Source organism: Capsicum annuum, chromosome 3 (assembly GCF_002878395.1).
Source record: "Capsicum annuum cultivar UCD-10X-F1 chromosome 3, UCD10Xv1.1, whole genome shotgun sequence".
NCBI classification, from domain to species: Eukaryota; Viridiplantae; Streptophyta; class Magnoliopsida; order Solanales; family Solanaceae; genus Capsicum; species Capsicum annuum.
The window spans coordinates 46,405,560-46,425,896 of NC_061113.1; the positions used below are offsets into that span (position 1 = coordinate 46,405,560).

Genomic DNA, 20,337 nt, shown 5'->3' on the forward strand with positions numbered 1-20,337 from the left:
GACATCCCCATACATGCAAGTGCCTAATGCTAGACTTCTTACCATCCCACAACTCATATGGAGTCTTAGCTACTGCTTTGCTAGGATCTTTATTTAGTATATAAACTGCAGTCTTTAATGCTTCTCTTCAAAGTGACTTAGGTGAAAAAGAATGACTAATCATACTTTTTGCATATCCTTTAGAGTTTAGTTTCGTCTCTCAGCTAAACCATTTTGACTTGGAGTCCCCGATATAGTGTATTGAGGTACAATCCCACACTCTGTCAAATACTTTGCAAAAGGTCCTAGATGTTATTCATCTGATCCATCATATCTACTATAGTATTTTCTTCCATGGTCAGATTTGACAACCTTAATTTTCTTGCCTAATTGAGTTTCAACTTCTTCCTAAAAAAATTTAAAAACATCCAAAGATTGTGACTTATCATGAATTAAATAGATATATCCGTAATGGGAGTGGTCATCTATAAAGTTAATAAAATATTGTTGACCATTCCATGAAGTTGTAGGTAATGGATCACAAATGTCTGTATGTATCAACTCTAAAAGTTCTTTACTCCCATAAGCACCTCTTTCCCTTATATTTATTTATTTTCCCTTAATACATTCTATACTAATTTCAAAATCTGATAAATCAAGGGAATTAAGAATTTCTTCTGACACAAGCCTTTGAATTCTTTGTTTAGAAATATGACCCGATCGCTTATGCCAAACATTAATGAATTCATATTTGTTAATCTGCGTTTAGTACAACAATTACTTGAATGCAGGTTTTCATAACTGCATGAGGCTTGTCTGTTTAATTTGTATAACTTACCGATGAGAGTATCAGTTTCAACAATATTAGAATTTAGAGAAATACTATAAATTTTATTTCCAATAGAACAATTGTATCTAGATATATCGAAACAAGAAATAGAAATTAATTTCCGTCTAAAAGATGGTACAATAAATGTTTCCTCTCATTCTAATAAAATGTAGTATCTAATGAAATTCTAAAGACACCAATAGCCTCCACAACAACTTTGTTGTTGCCTACATAAATGTATCTTTCAGCGTCAATTGACGCTCGGCTCCTTAGGCAATCCTGCATAGTAGCACTTACATGAGTAGTTGCACCCATATCTATCCACCAACTGTCACTAGGTACCACAACCAAGTTAACTTTCGAACAAACAAATTTGAGAAGTTTACCTTTCTTTTCACGTCAGCTAGCGTATTTGGAACATTTTTTCTTTATGTGACTAATTTTCTTGCAAAAGAAACAAGTCTTTGGATTCTTGGACTATGATGTTCCTTCTTCTGCAGTTTTCTTAGTCTTACTTCTTTTTTGCTTATTTGAAGTGGTTTTAGTTCCAGAGGTAGATGCCAAATGAGCACTTTCTGTCTTCTTTTGTTTCAATGTATCCTCTTCTTGCACACATTGAGCTATAAGCTTATTCTATGTCCATTTCTCTTTTTGAATATTATATGAAACTTTGAATTGACTGAATTGTGTTGTAAGGGAGATCAAAATTAGATGCACAAGTTTATCATCAGACAATTAAGCTTAATGGCCCTGAGTTTTGTTACAAGATTAGACATTTCCATAATGTACTCCCTTATGTTTCCTTTTCCCTTATATCACATTGAAACTATCTTATTAAGAATAGTACTTGTTTTAACCTTTTCGTTAGCTACAAATCGGTCTGCGATTTCTTTTAAGAAACCTTTGACATCTTTGTTCTCTGTTATACCACATCTTAAGGATTTTGGAATTAAGTGTTGTATCATTATCAAGCTCATGCAATTTGATCGCTCCCATTTCTCGTATGCAGACTTTTGTTTATTTGAACTAGTTTCATTCAAGTTTGCGGGACGATCAAATCTCAGTGCATAATCAATATCCATACATCCAAGAACAAACATAATATGCTCTTTCTATTTCTTAAAGTTTGGGCCGTTAAGTATAGGAATGTTATTCATATTGACAGATATAGAAGACACTATAAGACAAATGAATAATGCTCACAATTAACCATCAAATAAATCATGTATATATGAAGATAATAAAATTAAATAAAAATGAAGGAAAATAACAAATAAACTCAAAGCTGCATATTTATCAAACACATATACGTAAAAGTGGGCCCATTACAAGATACCTAGCATAACATTATCATTTCGTCTTTGAACAAATATAATAATTTTTAAGTGGTACTTTTATACATAGCTCATGAACATTGATTACTTAAAAGGCCTAACAATATGCCCTAAAACGGCCTAACAATATGCCTTTCTTTGGATCGGTACATTATCAACATGTATTACAAATGTATCACATATTCATAACAATCTGTAGTCTAGCCAAAATAATCTCCTTTGAGATATTATTTTGCATAGATAAAACATACATGTTCAAAGTAAATAAATCTACACAATAGAGGTTAATTTCGCAACATATTGATTCAATCTACTCACCTGAACAAGAAGTACAAATAATAAAAAAAAATTTAAAAAATAAACTTAATAGAATCTGACAAAATCTGCCTAAAAAGTTCTTGATCTCCAAATCTCTCATTTAATACTTGCTCCATAATAAGTATAAGAAAAACAAAAACAAAAACAAACTACTCCCACAATCTCAAAAGTTGAAACAACCAATTCAATCACTATAATGAAATTTAATTCATCAATGTTACAACACTTGAAGAATATAAAACTCCAACTTTTATAAAATTTCAGTTGGGATCATGTCAGCAGAATGTCAATTTTATAACCATAGTAATATTTTCATCTGTTCATAAAGAAAATTAAAACAAAAACTAAGGGATCAAATAAATTTCATGACTAACAATAGGTTTCTAACCAAAAATTAACACTCTGCATTATGGTTCGTCTCCCAAAATAACAATAACATAAACTTTCAATTTTCCAAAATGCAATATTTTCGTAATGTTGAAAATCACGTCTAATGATCTAACAAGATTGTGCTTATGATACCACTTGTTGGAATACTTGAAACAAGAATTCACCACAAGATCACAAGTAAATCATTAAATAGTGACATGAACATAAAAGAATGGTAGGAACACTAACCCTGTTCCATTATAATAATATAATGAAAGAAAATGGTGCTTCTAAGTCTTAATACCGCTCTTAATTGTTTCTTCTCCGAGATGGACAGAAAAGAAAAAGATAAGATGTACGACTCAGGGACCAATTATATATATAGTACTCTTATGTGCCTTTTCAGTCGAAAAGGTACCTTTTCATGAAAAATGCCTTTTTTTGAAAAGGTGTCTTTTTTGGAAAGGTGCTTCTTCTGGAAAGGTGCCTTTTCTATAAGTTTCCATCAAAATTTAGAAAAGGTCCATGAGTTTTCTATAATTTTAATTAAACCCATATAATAGATATTTACTTTTAGACCAAAAAACTTTAATACGTTATTAGATCATAAATTGGGCTTTTTTTATAGATAATATATCTATATATAGTATACTAATATGTGAGTCCATAAAATAGAAATTACTAACAAATTCCACCTAAGATTGGCACATCATCCCAATTAATGTTTCCCCTAAGAGATCAACAATTTGGCCACACCTCAAACTCAGTGAATAAAGTCCTTCATTGGATCATCTTGGTGAATCCGCTTCATCCTATATGCCTCTATTTTTTCAGGTGTAACCTATACAGGCAAATATCGTTAATAAGACTATGAAGACAGAGAAGAAGACAACCACCAGCTGAAAGACAAAATGGAAACATATATGTACCTCATTATTATACTTGACATTATATTTCCTCTTTCGTTCATCCTTTTCTTTTCGTCTCCTCTCCTCTATTAGAGAGATATCTTAGAGGGATTGTGAATATTTTTCCTCTTTATTTACAATTTAGTTTTCCATTTTTAGCAGATTTATAACTGTAAATATTCTCATTTATGTTGATTTATTGTACAGATCTCTTTCCTGATCCTTATGGATCCACTCTCTTGCATAAATACCTTACTCATTATTAATAAAAATATCAACAATCTCCTCTATAAATTGTTTTTTGGTATCAGCGCTATTGTGCTCACAACCAACAAGTTTTCTAAGCAGTAATTTTTTTCCAACAACCATGGCTTCCTCAAATAGCACCTCTGATTCTCATACAATCCCAACAAACCAAACGTTGACACCTAAAAACCAAACTACTCCATCGACTAACCATCAAACTATTCCTTCTCCATAAAATATTGTGGCATCCTCTAATATCATCTCTTTAAACAGTAATGACCAACTTATTTCAATCAATGTCGTCGCTCAAACCCCATTAAAATTCACCACCACCAATTACCAATCTTGGTAATATTAGTGGGAACCATTGCTTACTGCCTATGATTTTTTTTGTTCATAAATGAACCACCATTTACCACAGCTACCTCTAATTATAAATGACAAGATTATCTAATTGGAAGTGCCATGGTTGCATCCATTTCACCAGAAATTATACCCTTTATTACGGATGATAAAACTTCTTATGCGCTTTGGAAAAATATTGCCACGACCTATGCCAAGACGTCGCGTGGTCGTACAATGATCCTGAGAGTAGAATTGAATACTATTCAGAAGAGATCTCTCTATCACTATGTATTTGCAAAAAATCAAAGAGATATGTGCCAAGCTTGCTTTAGTTGGTTTTCATATATCCGCTAATGAAGTTTTTCTCCATGTCGTACATGACCTTTATTTTGAGCATGATAGCATTACCTCTGCACTTTGTGCACATGAAACAACCATAACCTTTCAAGATCTTCATGAAAAATTAACCGACTTTGAAGTTTATTTGACTTGTCATTCAATACAAACTGTGGCGACAATTATGGCGAACTTTGCTGCTAAATCTCCTGCATCCACTAACCAAAATTACAATCAAAATATCAATAACTCACATTTCAATTAAATGAATTTCCCTTCTTCCAAAAGGAATAGAAATGGTAGTAATCAAAGGGGTCATTCTAGTGGCCAAAGCAATCGACCTAAGGTTATTTGTCAATTATGCGACAAACCTGGCCACCATGTTAAGCAATGCAGGAAATTGCTTTTCTTTCTTTCTACTGTTACAGGTACCAAATCTAGTGGTTCTTCTAACAACTTCAACTGATCTAGCAATCAGTAGCCCAAAGCCAACTTTGCTTCACAGTTCACCAACATGGATCCAAATTGGCTAATCGATTCTGGTGCCTCGCACTATGTTACACAAGACCTACAAAACCTTTTGTTCACTTTAAATATGAAGGTACTAAGAATGTCATGCTTGGTGATGGTAAATCTTATAAGATTACCCATACAAGATCTACTCTTCTACCCTCTTTCTCTACCACTCTCAATTTAACTAATGCTTTATGTGTGACTCATATGAAAAAGAATCCCATCTCTATTTATAAATTGTGTAGCGATAATCATGTCTCTGTTAATTTCTTACCTTATTCATTTGTTATGAAGGATTATTATACGAGGATACCACTGGTAGCAGGGAAGCCTAAGGGCGGTGTATACCCATGGCCATCCAAGTTTGCCCTCCAAGTTATATGTAATACTTAAGTCAACACCATTTCCATCACCATCGCTCCCAACTGGCATCGACGTCTCGGAAATTTGTCCACTCCTACTCTTCATCGTATTTTGAAGCTTAATAATTCGTCATGTTTAGAGAAGATTTTTTTTTTTTTGCAATTCTTGTAAATGCAATAAAATGCATGACTCCTTTTTTTATAAATCCTCGATTTAAAATTCTTTTCCTTTGGAATATATCTATTTGGATGTTTGGGGTGCTACACCAGAAGTTTTTATTGATGGTTTTCAATATTATATAATATTTGTAAATCATTATACGAAATATTTCTGATTTTTTCCTCTTAAGATAAAATATGATGTTTTAGTTGTGTTTCCAAAATTCAAATGAATTATTGAGAAATTATTTCAAAAGCCCATAATATGCTTTTACTTTGACAATGGCAGAGAATTTTTTCATCTCCATTTGTTCTTTGAAGAGAATGGGATATCCCATTTTCTCACTCCTCTCTACACACCTAAACATAATGTCATTGTCAAGTGTCGTCATCGGTATGTTGCGAACACAAGTATAACATTCTTACACAATGCCAATCTTTCTCTAAAGTTTTGGTCTTATGCTTTCACCACTGCTGCCTACTTAATTAACAAGTTGCCCACCCAAACTTTAAATGGTGATTTACTTTATTTTAGATTATATGGTACTCCAACAAACTATAACAAACTTTGGATATTTGGTTGTTTATGTTATCCATGGCTGCGTCCTTATAATCAGAACAAATTACATCCTCGCTCTACTTCTTGTCTTTTCTTAGGATATTCCCAAAATCAAAGTGCTTATAAATGTTATAATCCTGTAAAGTCTTGTATTTATTTATCTCATAATGTTGATTTACTGGAACACTCTTTTCCTTATATGTCTCTTGAACTAACAGAAAGTAGGCCACAAAATGACACTATTAACTCTTGGGTTCCCAACCACTTTGTAATTCCTCTTACACATGACCAACCTTTATCTATCACCTCCACTACACCGACCCTTGGTCCCACATTTTCCAGTGGTGCACCTGGCAATGCTTCTTCATCAAATGAGACTATGAATTCATCCAATATTTACAAATCAGGTATGTCTCTTTCTCCTTCATCATCCTCTATTAGTTCTACCTCTTTACCTTCTTCTAACCCGGCTGATCTTGAAAATATTTCACTATATATAATTTGATTATTTTTATTCCAAATCCAAAATCCATTACCATCACCAACTTTACGACATTCTAGTTCTATATTCTTTTTCTCTAGCATAGAACCACATCATGTAATGGAGCTAGTAAATTCTCCTTTGTATTTTCTATCTTCTGTACTCTGTGCATCTTCTTGATGCCATCTATAAAATCTATTATTCATTTGAAAAAAAAAAAGACATTCTAGTTCTAAAGGGCATGCAGACAATGGAAGTCAAATAATTGGCAATACATTTTACAACAGTACGAGACACACTAAGTTTGCTAGAGTCTGTGAAATGTGAATGTTCCTTTCAAAAAATGCCCCATCACCAAATTTTCTAATTTGAAGATGTATCTTGAGAAAGTTCCTGTGGTATGTCATTTAAGGAAAGTGGTCAGCTATAATCACTAATTTTTCTTCAATCCCACAAACTAAACCTTCTGCCATCTAAAGAAGCATAGAAATCAATTCAGAAAAAAAAGAACATGAAAAAAGAAAAAGCTTCTGGCCTGAAAGAACGTGAAAAAAAGAAAAAACTTCTCGCCCATTTTCTAGGAATAAGAGAAGAAGCATCTTCCTCTCTATAATCCTATAGCTTGGAATTATTTTTTTCTAATAGTGAGTTAGAATCAAATTCAGACAACATTGACATTACTAACTAGGAATTTTGACAAGCTGAACCCCCCTCCCCAACATAAGCACTAGCGTACCTATCAAAAAAGGGTGATTACTCGAGGGAGGGTAAGAGATGAAATTAGACCCCTCAAGTATTCCTTCAATTACTAATTTCATATTGGTACTGTACTAGAAATATATTAAACAATGCCAATTCGTCCCTCCGTCCTATGTGACTCTCTTTCCTTTTTACTCTCAGTCCCAAAAAACAATGATACCTTTATACATTTAGTAGTAATTTAACTTTAAAATCCTATTGTATACAAGTAACAATTCATAGTCACACTTATATCTATGACTTATTTTAGACCATAAGTTTCAAAAATTCTCTTTTCTTAAATTCCTTGCTCAACCAAACACCATCACAAAAATTGTGACCAATGGATACTTAATTGTTAATAGTTAAGATAGTGTCAATTTTTTGATTGGTAAAACAGTCAAATTACTGATAAAACCACCAAAGCGAGAGTTGAAGTATAACTTCAGTAACATGTACAGAAAATAATTACTTTCTAAAAACTCAGCAGAAGTCAATAAGTGAGCTTAAGAATTAGCAGGTCTCCTGTTTAATTTCAGAAATAGATACAATAGCATAGTGAACTACCATAAATTATGACAGTAAGATTGTTATGCAAGTAGTTTTTATAATTTCAAGACGTATGTCAACAACTCCAACATATACCTTCAGCAGCCTCCTTACGAGCAATGTGTTGGGTTCAAAATTGAGAGGGCGTCATGCGAAAGCTTTTAGTTTGAAAACCATAAGACAAAAAATCAGATGGCACATGAAAAATTAAACTAAAAATATATTATTGGATATGATTTGGCCAAACAACCTACATATTAAAAATAAAATTGAAAATCCTAAAACTTATTGGGAGAAATCTCCCCCTAAACAAAGACTCTTTAAAGACTACATTGTGGATGCTATTATGTTATGGTATGATAAGAGGGTCTTCAATTTATAGATGTCCAAAAACTTTCCTCCAAGAAAGAGGTTAGCCAAATAAGGAAAAGAATTATATTTTTCTTTCAGGAAAAGTAAAGTAATGATGGTAGCTTTTATTTTCCTTCTAAGAAAAAGTAAAACTTACATATAGTAAGAAAATCAGGACAAAAATCCTAATAAATCTTCCCTTTTTGGCTTGATTTTCTTCAAAATATTCTTGATCCTCCTTCTTCTTGTGCATGATCTTAGTTCTTCATAGATATTCTTCATATATCACTGCTGTTTAGCATGTTTAAAAATGGAGCTTTTAGGGTTAAAAAATATATTAACCCTTTTCGGGTTAAAAATATTGGAACCCTTTTACAGGGTTAAAAGTGAGCTTTATTTTCAAATATGTGACAGCAGAATTGTTAAAAATATGATTGAAAATTATCTCCACATATAGCTTTTAGACATATATCTTCATTATCATCAAATTTGTTACAACTTTGGTATTAAAACTATCCCCAATCAACCATCTAATCTTTGAACCATTGGTTTTGATACCACTTGTTGGCTTTGAAATCGAGAGGGCGTCATGTGGAAGCTTTTAATTTGCAAACTATAATATGATAAATCAGACAACACATGAAAAATTAAACTAAAAATATATTATTGGATCTGGTTTAGCCAAACGACCTACATATTACAAATAAAATTGAAAATCCTAAAACTTATTAGGAGAAATCTCCTCCTAAACAAAGACTCTTTAAAGACTATGTTGTGGATACTATTATGTTATAGTATGAGAAGCGGGTCTTCTATTTATAGATGTCTAAAACTTTTCCTCCAAGAAAGAGGTTAGCCAAATATGAAAAAGAATTATATTTTTTCTTTCAGGAAAGTAAAAGTAATTATGGTAACTTTTATTTTCCTTATAGTAAGAAAATCAGGGCAAAAACCCTAACACAATGTTGGCTTTCATAAGATCAGCAGAGGCTTCTGTTGCTTTAAATCCAGTGGCACAGGTACAATAGCTATTTCTGATTATTTTCTTGTAGCACTTATAACCCCATTGGTGATCTTTCTACCATGAACCCCAAACTGTGGTATGGTTGTTGACATAAACAGCCTCTTCATATTTGCTTCTAGAAAGTGACATCTCCTGCAGATAGCAAGTTACTCACTGAATTAGGCAATAGAAACAAATGAATAGGACAAGAAATATTCTCTTCCATTTATTCAAATACAAAAATTCTTCCTCAGTATTCACAAAAGAAGGCATAGAACCCTCCCCAGCCCATGTTCCATTCTAGCTATATTGATCACTAATCTAGTTTAAGAATCTTCTTTCTATTCCTCCTTCTTTTACTTCATGTTCGACCCTTCCTTTCAATCAAGTATTTATTTTTTGTTTTAAGGTTACTCTTCGTGGAGAGGAGACAAACATATATGTCTTCAGAGAGGAGGTAGTGATGGTGGTCAGTGAATAAGTAAGCTATGTCCAGTAGAGCAACATGGAGCAGAGGATTCATGCAGCCAACCCCAAGTAGTTCAAAATTGAGGTACCGTTTTAATTGTGATATTTCCAAGAAGCTTGAATTTTTCCAGACAACGAAAGCAGCTTGGTAAATTTGATTTATTGACCACTATACACATGCTCGTCAGGGGCAGTAGAAAAAACTGGATAGATGCCTATTTAGGACAACTGTTAGGGTTTTTGCCCTAATTTTCTTACTATATTTAAGTTTTATTTTTTCTTAGAAGGAAAATAAAAGTTACCATAATTACTTTTACTTTTCCTGAAAGAAAAACATATAATTCTTTTCCATATTTGGCTAATCTCTTTCTTGGAGGAAAGGTTTTGGACATCTATAAATAGAAGACCCCCTTGTCATACCATAACATAGTAGCATCCACAATGTAGTCGTTTAAAGAGTCTCGTTTAGGGTGAGATTTTGTCCCAATAGATTTTAATATTTTTGATATTAGTTTTCAATATGTAGGTCTACAAAATACTTAAAAACTACACTCAGTGATTCTATGTATTTACACAAATACATCATCAAAGTTAGCCTAGTTCAGAATTTGATGGCTTATTTTTCAACTTTGAGCAGTTATGATAGAAAATTCATAACTTGGTGTAGGAGCTTTTGAATCATGAGCCGCTTTTTTTTTGTTGTTGTTGCGAAGAAGACTCTAAGAGCCACCACACATGTAAAAATGATGGTGACCATTTGTATGTATTTATACAAAAGTATTATCGAAATTCGTTTTGCCTTGCTTGTCTCTTCACCTTTGCACGTCCACGGTAAGCTTAGCGAAGAAATGTGTATCCTCATGTGGTATCTATGTCAATTCAAAGTATTATTGCCGTGCTCAAATGATGACACACGTTTTTCCTCCTTTTTACAATTTTTTTTTAACTCATATAACTGAACTTAGAGTAAAAATACTCTAAGCTGCCTACTTATCTCGGAAGGATTAAGTCATAACATAGTTCAAGAATGATGAGTTAATTTTTTTTTAATTTTTTTTGTAGAGCCATTTATTGTTTAGACTCATGCAGGCCAGGAGTGACATGCAGTTTAAGCTCGTGCCTTAAGGAGTGTAGGCAACCTTCATAAAAAGTATGCTTCAGGAACTTGCCGTTGACGGGGCCAACTCTTACACTATCTTGATCGACAATCTTATAAGCGCCACTTGAATAAGCTTCCTTCACTACATATAATCCATCCTATTTTGATGTAAACTTGTCACCAATGCGTTTATTAAGGATTATGGGTCTTCAAAATGCTAAGACCAAGTCACCTACTTACAATAATCATGGTCACACCCTCTTGTTGAAATATCTAGAAAGTCAGGTTTGATAACACTCCAACCTTTGTTGTGCTTCTAATCTCTTCTCATCCAATACCTCCAACTCTGCTAGATGAAGTTGAGCGTTATGTTCTATTGTGAGCCCTTCTTGAATCGTAATTCACAATTATAGAATTTGTTGTTCTAATGGACGGACTACCTCTACACCATACACCAATGAATACGAAGTTGCTTGTGTTGTTGTTCTGAAGGTTGTACGATATGCCCACAAAGCTTCACCGATCTTCTCATGCCAATCCCTTTTATTTTTTGCAACAACTTTCTTTGATAGGTTACCAAGCATTTTGTTAAAAGCTTTGGCAAGAACATTGGTAGGTGCATTATACATTGAGGACTTTTGTTGCTTAAAATTAAACTTCTCACAAAAAGTTTTCAAGAGTTTATTATTGAAGGGCATTCCATTATCCATAACTATGCATCTTGGTATGTCATACCTGAAAATTATGTTTGACCTGATAAAATCAACAACATTTTTCTTTTTCACTTCTTTTAATGGCACAACTTTAGCCTATTTGAGAAATAGTTAGTAGCAGCTAAGATGCACATTTTCCCTTTTGATGACTTTGGAAGAGGTCCAACTATATCAAGTCCCCAAGAATCAAAAGGCCATGAAGCCACAGTTAGATGAAGAGGATCTAGAGACTGATGGATATAATTAGCATGGAATTAACATGCTTGACACCTTTTGGCATGCTCTACACAATTCGCTACCATTATCGGCCAATAGTAGCCCATCGTTTTGATGCGAAAATAAAGATTAGGCCCTGATTGGTGTGCCCCATACATGCCGGAGTGTGATTCTTCCATTGTCTGTTGAGATTCTTCTTTCTCAAGACACCTCAGGAATAATCCCTCGTAAGAATGATGAAATAATATTCTCTCATAAAAGATGAATCGTGGTGCCCTTCTCTTAATGTTTACTCTTTTTTCGTGGATTTGCAGGTAGCTTTCTATGCTCAAGATACTCAATCATTAGTTTTTGCCAATCTTCTTCTTCTATCGCTCGGACAAATGTATGATGGCTTTCATCTATTTAAAGATCAAGAAAACCAGGAATAACCCATCGATGACATACTTTTACTTTTGTTGAATTATTCTCTTCGAGTGCCAGCGTTGTGGCTAAGTTAGCCAGAGCATCCACCATGCGATTTTCTTCTCTTGGGGATATGATTTATGAATACCTGATCAAACCTTTTAAGCAAAAGAATGGCATATTGGTGATATGGAAAATATCTTATTTCTTCACCTCATAACTCCCCTAAAGTTGGTTTATGATCAACTTAGAATCACCATAAATATCCAATTGCGGAATCTTCATGTCTAATGCCATTTCAAGGCCAACGATTAAAGCTTGGTACTCTACAACATTATTGGAACATGTTTTACCCTAAATAAATAAGAATGGCAAGATTAGTTTTTCTGATGATATCAGCACAATGCCTGCTCCCGCACCATCTCGACATGCAGATCTATCAAAGAGCATTGTCCAGGGTAGCAGTTCTTCAGTAAATAGTACATCTTCATCAGGAAACTTATTTAAAACCTCCTATTCTGCTACAAAAGGGTGATCAGAGAGAAAATTGGCAAGTGCTTGGCCCTTCATAGCCTTTTGAGATGTGTATACGATCTCATATTGATTAAACAATACAGACTATCTTTCTAGATGCCCTGAAAGAACTGGCCGTGTCATTACTAACTTCACGGGATCGGCCTGAGAAATTAGCTTGATGGTGTATGCTTCAAAATAATGCCTTAACTTCTTTATCACATAAAGCAAATCTAAGCATATTTTCTCAATGGCCGTATAATTTATCTCGACTCCTATCAAGGTTTGACTTAGATAGTACAACACTTGCTCCTTCTTATCTTTATTTTCCTGAGCAAGAAGTGCTCCAAGTGATTGCTCTTGTGATGCAATGTAGAGTATCAACGGCCTTCCAGGAGTTGGTGCCCCTAATACAGATAGATTCAACAAGTATCTTTTAATGTTTTCAAAATCATTTTGACATGATTGGTCCCAGTGGAAAGGTGCATCTTTCTTCATTAGATGGTTGAAGGGTTAACACCTTTCAGCCAAGTTAGAGATGAACCTTCGAATGAATGCCAAATTTCCTTGTAGACTGTGGAGGTCTCTCAAGTTTTTTGGCTCAGGCATTTTTTAAATAGCATCAATCTTTGTGGGTTTAACTTCAATTCCTTGATGACGCATGATAAAGCCAAGAAACTTTCCCGAACTAACCCCAAAGGAACATTTGAGTGGGTTCATTTTCTATTCGAATTTTCTTAAACTCTCAAAAATAATGTGAAGGTCTTCAAGATGGTCATCCTCGCACTTTGTCTTTACCACTAAGTAATCGACGTAACATTCCACCATCTTATGCAATATATCATAAAAAATATTTTGCATTGCACGTTGGTAGGTTGCTCCGGCATTCTTCAGACCAAAAGGCATAACTTTGTAACAATGTATCCCTTTTAGAGTTTGGAATGTAGTGCATTCTTTGTCCTTTGGAGACATTCTGATTTGATTATATCCAGAAGACCCATCCATAAATGTCATAGCTTCATATGCACTTATCGCATCAACCATGATTTCTATGATAGGTATTAAGAAATCATATTTTGGACATGCCTTATTCAAGTCTCAAAAATCAACACAGACACATATTTTACCATTCTACTTCTTAACAGGCACAATGTTTGAGATACATGATGGGTACTTCACTTTTCTGATAAATCCAGCTTCGATAAGCTTATTAACCTCTGCTTCAATTTGTGTTACCAACTTAGGACGAAACCCTCATTGTGACTGCTTTATAGGTCGTACCCCCTTTTTGATCCCCAAATGACGAATAGCTACCCTTGGACTAAGTCCTGGTATTTCTTGGTACGACTAGGAAAATACATCTTTGTACTCAACTAATAACTTAAAGTAGTCCCTTTCTTCTTGCGGTGTAAGAAGCGCACTAATAAATGTTGGGCGAGGGTCTTCCAAAGTGTTAAGATTCAATTCTTAGAGTTCATCTACGATTGATTGTACGCCATCCTCCAGTTAGGGTGGAGCCTCCTGAACATCGTCTTCCGCACTATCCGAGTATGGACCTTCTTCCACTATTATGTTGTATGATGCTTGTACAAGGTTGGAATCTTCCAATTGACTTCCTTTGAATGTTGTGATGGCTTCTTCTTGCTCCTTCTTTGTCTCTCCACAAAACTGGTGGTGAAAAAATAGTTCTTCTTTTCAGTTTTAGCAAACCATCTGTGTGATTGATAATACAACCTTTCTTTTCATACGTGATGGGAAGATACTATTAATGTCTTTGTCGTCAATTCCTTCAAGAAAATCTTGCTTTTCATTCTCCATCAACCCTTTTGCGCTAATGACTTTCCTATAGTTCCCAAATGCTAAAAGACAGAACCTCTTGAGGTATAGGCCTCTTCTTTCATTTGTCTAGAGGCTCTAGTTTTGCCCTTGCAACCTAATATTTCAAATACTGAGACACGAGGTGTCAATCTTCTTATGCATTCAACAACAGAAGTTTGCAGTGGAATTTTCTCATCCTTGAATTCCTTGTATTTTTGTACTGAGGCATAATGTGATGAAGTTGTTTCCTTGCCCTTCTTAGTAGAAATTCGAAGAGGTTCTGGCAACTTGAATCCCAGGCCAAACTTAGGCGTGGCAACATAATTCCCATTCTTTCTAAACTTCATTTGTGCCTCTATAAGACCATGTATCTTCTCACCAGTGACCTCATTTTAAGCTTATCTAGTCTTTTCAGATTGGAGAAATCGTAACTCAATTTTTCATCAGTGTGAAGGCTTTCTAGCCAAACTGACCTTTTATCTGATGAGCTAAAGTATTGCTTCCTAGAAGCTTAGGCGTGATAGATGGGACCTGTATAATTGGGATAGTCATAATCTTCTTCAAATCTTGGAATGGCTTATGGCTCGTTTCTCTCCTTGGAGGGTGGCTTTGTTGAGTACATACTTCCAGCAAGGGTTGTCCCTCCTTTCGACTGTCACGAGGAATGTAGTGAAAAATAAGATGTTCTTCATCCATCTTCGTATGCATGTCTCCTTTAGATGATGAAATCTTAGTGGAGAATTTTTCAATTCTCTCCTTAGGCATCTTGACAGAAGCCTGCTGAACCTCTACTTCTTTTGCAACAACATTAGTTGGGTTGGATAGTGTTGGTTTCTCCATACCCAATTCACAAGAATTCAAGTAGAATTTTGCATCTACAAAATACGACTCTGTCTCAGTAAAAGGATTGACATCCGCATTAATTTTCACTACTTTACCATCATTTACATACTTTATGCATTGATGCAAAGTTGAAGACACCACTCCATTTTCATAAATCCAGGGGCGTCGGAGAAGCAAGTTATATGATGTTTTGGCATCAATAACATGAATCAAAATGTTTCATTTCATGTTGCCAATGGATAATCCTACACGAATCTTTTCGAAGGTTTGTTGTCCTCCTTGATTGAAGCCTTGAATCATTATGTTGCTTTTGGACAATTTATCAATGGAGATTCCAAGCCTTTTGAGCACTGTCTTTGGTATGATATTGACTTCCGAACCATCATCGATCAATATGTGATTGAGATGTTGTTCTCAAATAGCCCCTACTACAAACAAAGTTCTGTTATGTAGTTTAGACCCTAACAATAAATCCTCATCCGTGAAGGAAATTACAGCACAACACGATTCGACTTCTCTATTAGCATGAAGATCTTGTGCTATCGTAGGAAAATGCCCTCCTTTTCTTTCATTTACTTCCTCTGTGCTGGTAATTACATGTGTGGCATCAATTTGACTATCTTCAAGAAATTTTTCTGGAAAGAACTCATACAATGTAATAGGACTTTGGTCCTTCCGTGACAATGCACCATCAATCTTCTTTCTAGTATCAAACTTAACACTTTTTGGTGGTCGTAGATGCTCTGCGTTATTCTTCATCACTCTTGGCTTAAAAAGTTGTATTCCTAGAATCGCCTGATGTCTCCTTTTCTTACGAGAAACCAAGGTCCAACCATCATCATCATCATTAACTTTAGCTTTGTTGTCTGTTACCAATGATTCTTTAAGAGTCTTCCTTAGAAAATCCACTCCAACTGGATCGAAGCTCCTAAACTACAAGAAGATTGATCTAGGCATAGTTTTCAACATTGAATATTCCTTCTTCTCGGGAATGATACTAGCGTGATTTGCCTCTACTATTTTATCCATGTCGATGATGATTTTTCCTTTACTTACTAGCGTTATTATTTTCTCCTTCAAGATAAAGCACTTTCCCGTTGGATGGCCAACAACGCGATAATACTTGCAGTACTTGGGATCATTGACCTTATTGATTTTCTCTGGCCTTTTTAATTTAGGAAGATCAATAATTTTCTTAACTAGTAATTCATCTGGTAACATAGGTACATCTGAATCTAGAAATGGATAAACCTTAGCTTCTAATTCTTTCAAGGTTGGATGACATTTATCCTCTATTGGATATTGTCTCGAGACTTTATCTTCCTTCAACTTTTTCTTGGTTGTAACCTTCACAGAAGCTGCTTTTACTGCCATAGACTCTTTAGTCTTTAAGGTCATATATTTCTTGAACTCTCTTTCCTCTTTCATCCGGTCAATAAAAGAGGATGCCTTCTCGTGACTTGTGATTCTTAACTCCATGTCGTGTTCCCGTGTAGCCAGCTCTTCAAATGTTCATGGTTTGATTCCTGGCAGTGTGTATAGGAGACCCAATGTATTTCTTGAATGCACATATCTACCACAGATATTTCAGAAAGACAGTCTTTGTAGTCCAAACTCAATGATCTCCATCGATTGATGTAATCCGATACAGGCTTATTTTTCTTTGCGTAGTACCTGTTAACTCTATCATGCTTATAGTTTGTTGAGTGCTATAAAATCAATTCCTTCTCGAGCTGCTCCCAACTATCAATTGACTCATGCTCCAAGTCAATATATCAGCCAAATGCATTCCGCTTTAATGAACAAACAAACTATTTTACCAAAAGATCGTCATGTGTTCCAGCGTTTCTATATGTTTCGACAAAGGCTTTCCCTTGCCATCAAATTGTTGCAACTTTGGTGGTTGATATCCCATTGGCATGGGTAGACAATCAATTCGTCTTGTGTAAGACTTGGAGTAATACAATGAACTCTGTGGTGCTTCACCATATTGAACCCTGATGGTGTTTTTTATCATGTCTTGCAATTATTGGATAGATAAATCCACAACCAAAACATATTGTTTCTCCTTCTAAAATTTAGACTTAGCTTGTAATTCCTCAACATCTTTGTCTTGTGGAGTGAAACCGGGTGGATAAGTAGGGATGTGACCTGACTCCTGGTTTATAGGCCTCTAGTTTGTTCATGAGTTGAGCTATATAAAGATTCTTATCGTCAACCGACTTCTTTAGGGCTTTAATGTTTTGCTCCCTCATTGCAAATTTCTCGTCCATGTCAGTTGAGTCAGCCATTAAGGCATTGACCTTCGTTGAAACTAGCGAATTCATTGAATCTTTGGGTTCACCAAAGTTGGATCCGGTTAGAGAAAGTTTACCAAAGAACATGGATGCAAGATTGCCCCTAGCAGTCGTCACATAAGAGTTGTTATTTTTTGTCTCCTCTAAAGAAGTGAAGTATTCAGATTCATCCAGGCCAATAGCCTTGAACTTTCAGCGAGTAATTGGTCCAACATGACTGAGGTCAGCAGATGAAGCAGTAGAAACCTTACATGTAACATCATTCGTTTTTCCAAAGTCCATTGCAATAGTTGAATTTGTAGCTTTTGATTTGCAGGAGGAAGAGATGAAGAGCAGAATCTGTCCCACTGAGTGTGCCAAAATTTGTTCGCAATAAATTTTCATTTCGTGCGCCAAAAATTAACTGCAAGCAAAAATAAATAAAAGAAATAATAATTTATTGATATAAATCTTGTGAGTACAATTCTGTGACTCTCTTGATTCCTCTCTCTTAAACTTAGAAATGATTCGAGGGCCTTCAGTAGTGTGTTTCTCAAATCGTTCGATGATTTAGACTCCCAGATATATATTTCAATCGTTGGGAACGTCGAAAAATATTTTGTCACTTTGGAATAATCTCCAGAAAGAACTCCGTTGATTGCTCCTTGCAAGAATTTGATAGCCAATGCTGATGTTGTCAATGCTTGTCAAAGTGATCCTTTCATCCTCCCTTAGCATATCATGTTACCCCCTTTTTATAGTTGCAGGGGGTAGGCCTGGTTGCTTGTGATTGGCCGTAACATATCACTTTGACACTTGGCGACTTTTGACTGGTTCTTGAATTTGAATGAGATTTTCACATCATTTGTACCTATGGCGGCGTCTCATCGGTATTGAATTTGATTGGGATGCCATGTCACTTGATGAACTTAGGCTTCAAAGTGTAATGGACCTTGGGATTGAATTTAAACTCAAATGATCATGAATTAAACTCAAATTTTGTATGAATTTAACCCGTTGAATTTTGTATGTCTACAAGTCTATTAAGCAAGTAATGACAAAAGAAAATTTGAAATACTCCAAAACAAATTAACCCCTAACCACACCAAGAAAAATAGAAGTACCAAATTTTAAATAGTACTTATACGAGCAATAGGCAGCTATTAAGTAAACATTTACCTGGCCCTTCATAATCCTACCAGCACGATCATATTCAATCTCTTTCTCACTTTGACCCAGTAGGAGTTCTCTTGGAAGTGTGTCATCACTTGATTCATTCCCATACTTCTCCATGACATCATCCTTGCTTTGCACCTTCAGTTTCTCCTTGTTAATCTTATAATTTTTGTAGAGAAATTCTACCTGGGATGGAGCTACTTACATATGGACATCATGACCCTTCTCAAAAGCCTCCCAGGCATGAATATTAAGCTTCTTAAACTCCAATACTTGACCACTAACTCTATTTTGGTTAACTCCCTAAACAAAGAAACGATCACTGATCTGATAAACATGCATTTAATAAAAGATAAGAGAGTAAAAACCTATTTTTGAATTAGGAGCACTTACAACATAGATTTTTTCATTCGAATCCATATCGGGAAAAGGATCTTCACGCATGGACCGTGTTTTGGGATCATAGTGTGCTGAATTTACATCAAGATTGAGAAGATATTTAGATGTATCCTCCCTAATACATAGGTTCCTGGTCATGATAGATGCATCAGTAGAGCGTCACATTTAACCACAATAGTGGGGAAGTGCCAAAACCTAACCACCACAATGACACACAATAGATGTTAAGAAAAATACACCTAACAGTCCCTGTGCTACCACTGCCAGTTGTCCGCACATGCTTCTCAACTTTGGCAAAATCCATTTACTTACTTTTGTTAACCTTCGTTTCATCTACCTTTAAAGCATCCTCACAATCCTCATTGTCACTATCACCTACTGCTTTGTTATCTTTGTTATTTTTCTCTTCCAATTTTCTAAGTTGTTTCTCCTTAAGGTATTTTCTTCTTGCTTCATCCCTTACTTCATATAGTTCACTAACATGGGCATAAGAAGAAATATCATAACCATTCCAACGATCCCTTTTACCACCGTAATCCAACTCGAAGTGCTCTATCTTTTCACCAGGAGCAATATGTTTTCCTGTCCATTTTTCTTCTAGTTTATGTGGCCTTTCCATGCATTGACTTAGTCTTATGGGTCATTGCTTCACAGCTGCACAAAAGACAAAAGGACATTCATCTTTCAGGATCTTTTGGATAACCTTGTGAAATGGTTAATCACTTGAATGAAGGCATCACATGAAATGCTTATGAAACTTATAAAAGCTCTGAAATGTCTATGAGAAAGTGCAGCTACTTATTCACCTTAACCATAATCAGAACCTCCAACCCTTCTCATGCTTTGGAGGGGAAACACATATAACAACACTACTATAAGCTCAAATGGTCTTAATCATTCATAATGAAGATCCTGAGAACATGCCCATATCTAGTAGGTTTTAGCTCAACCAAACAAATAGTGGTTAACCTTAAGTCATGAATAAAGATAAAACAGCAACAAAAACCTCATACGCCCTGAAACAAATTAATA

At 34.9% G+C, this 20,337-nt stretch overlaps 1 pseudogene; it reads right to left on the reverse strand.

Annotated features, from left to right (window-relative positions):
* Positions 1-3,592: 3,592 nt before the first annotated feature.
* The window catches only part of LOC107865422, an 18,464-nt pseudogene continuing 1,719 nt past the window's right edge, over positions 3,593-20,337 (reverse strand).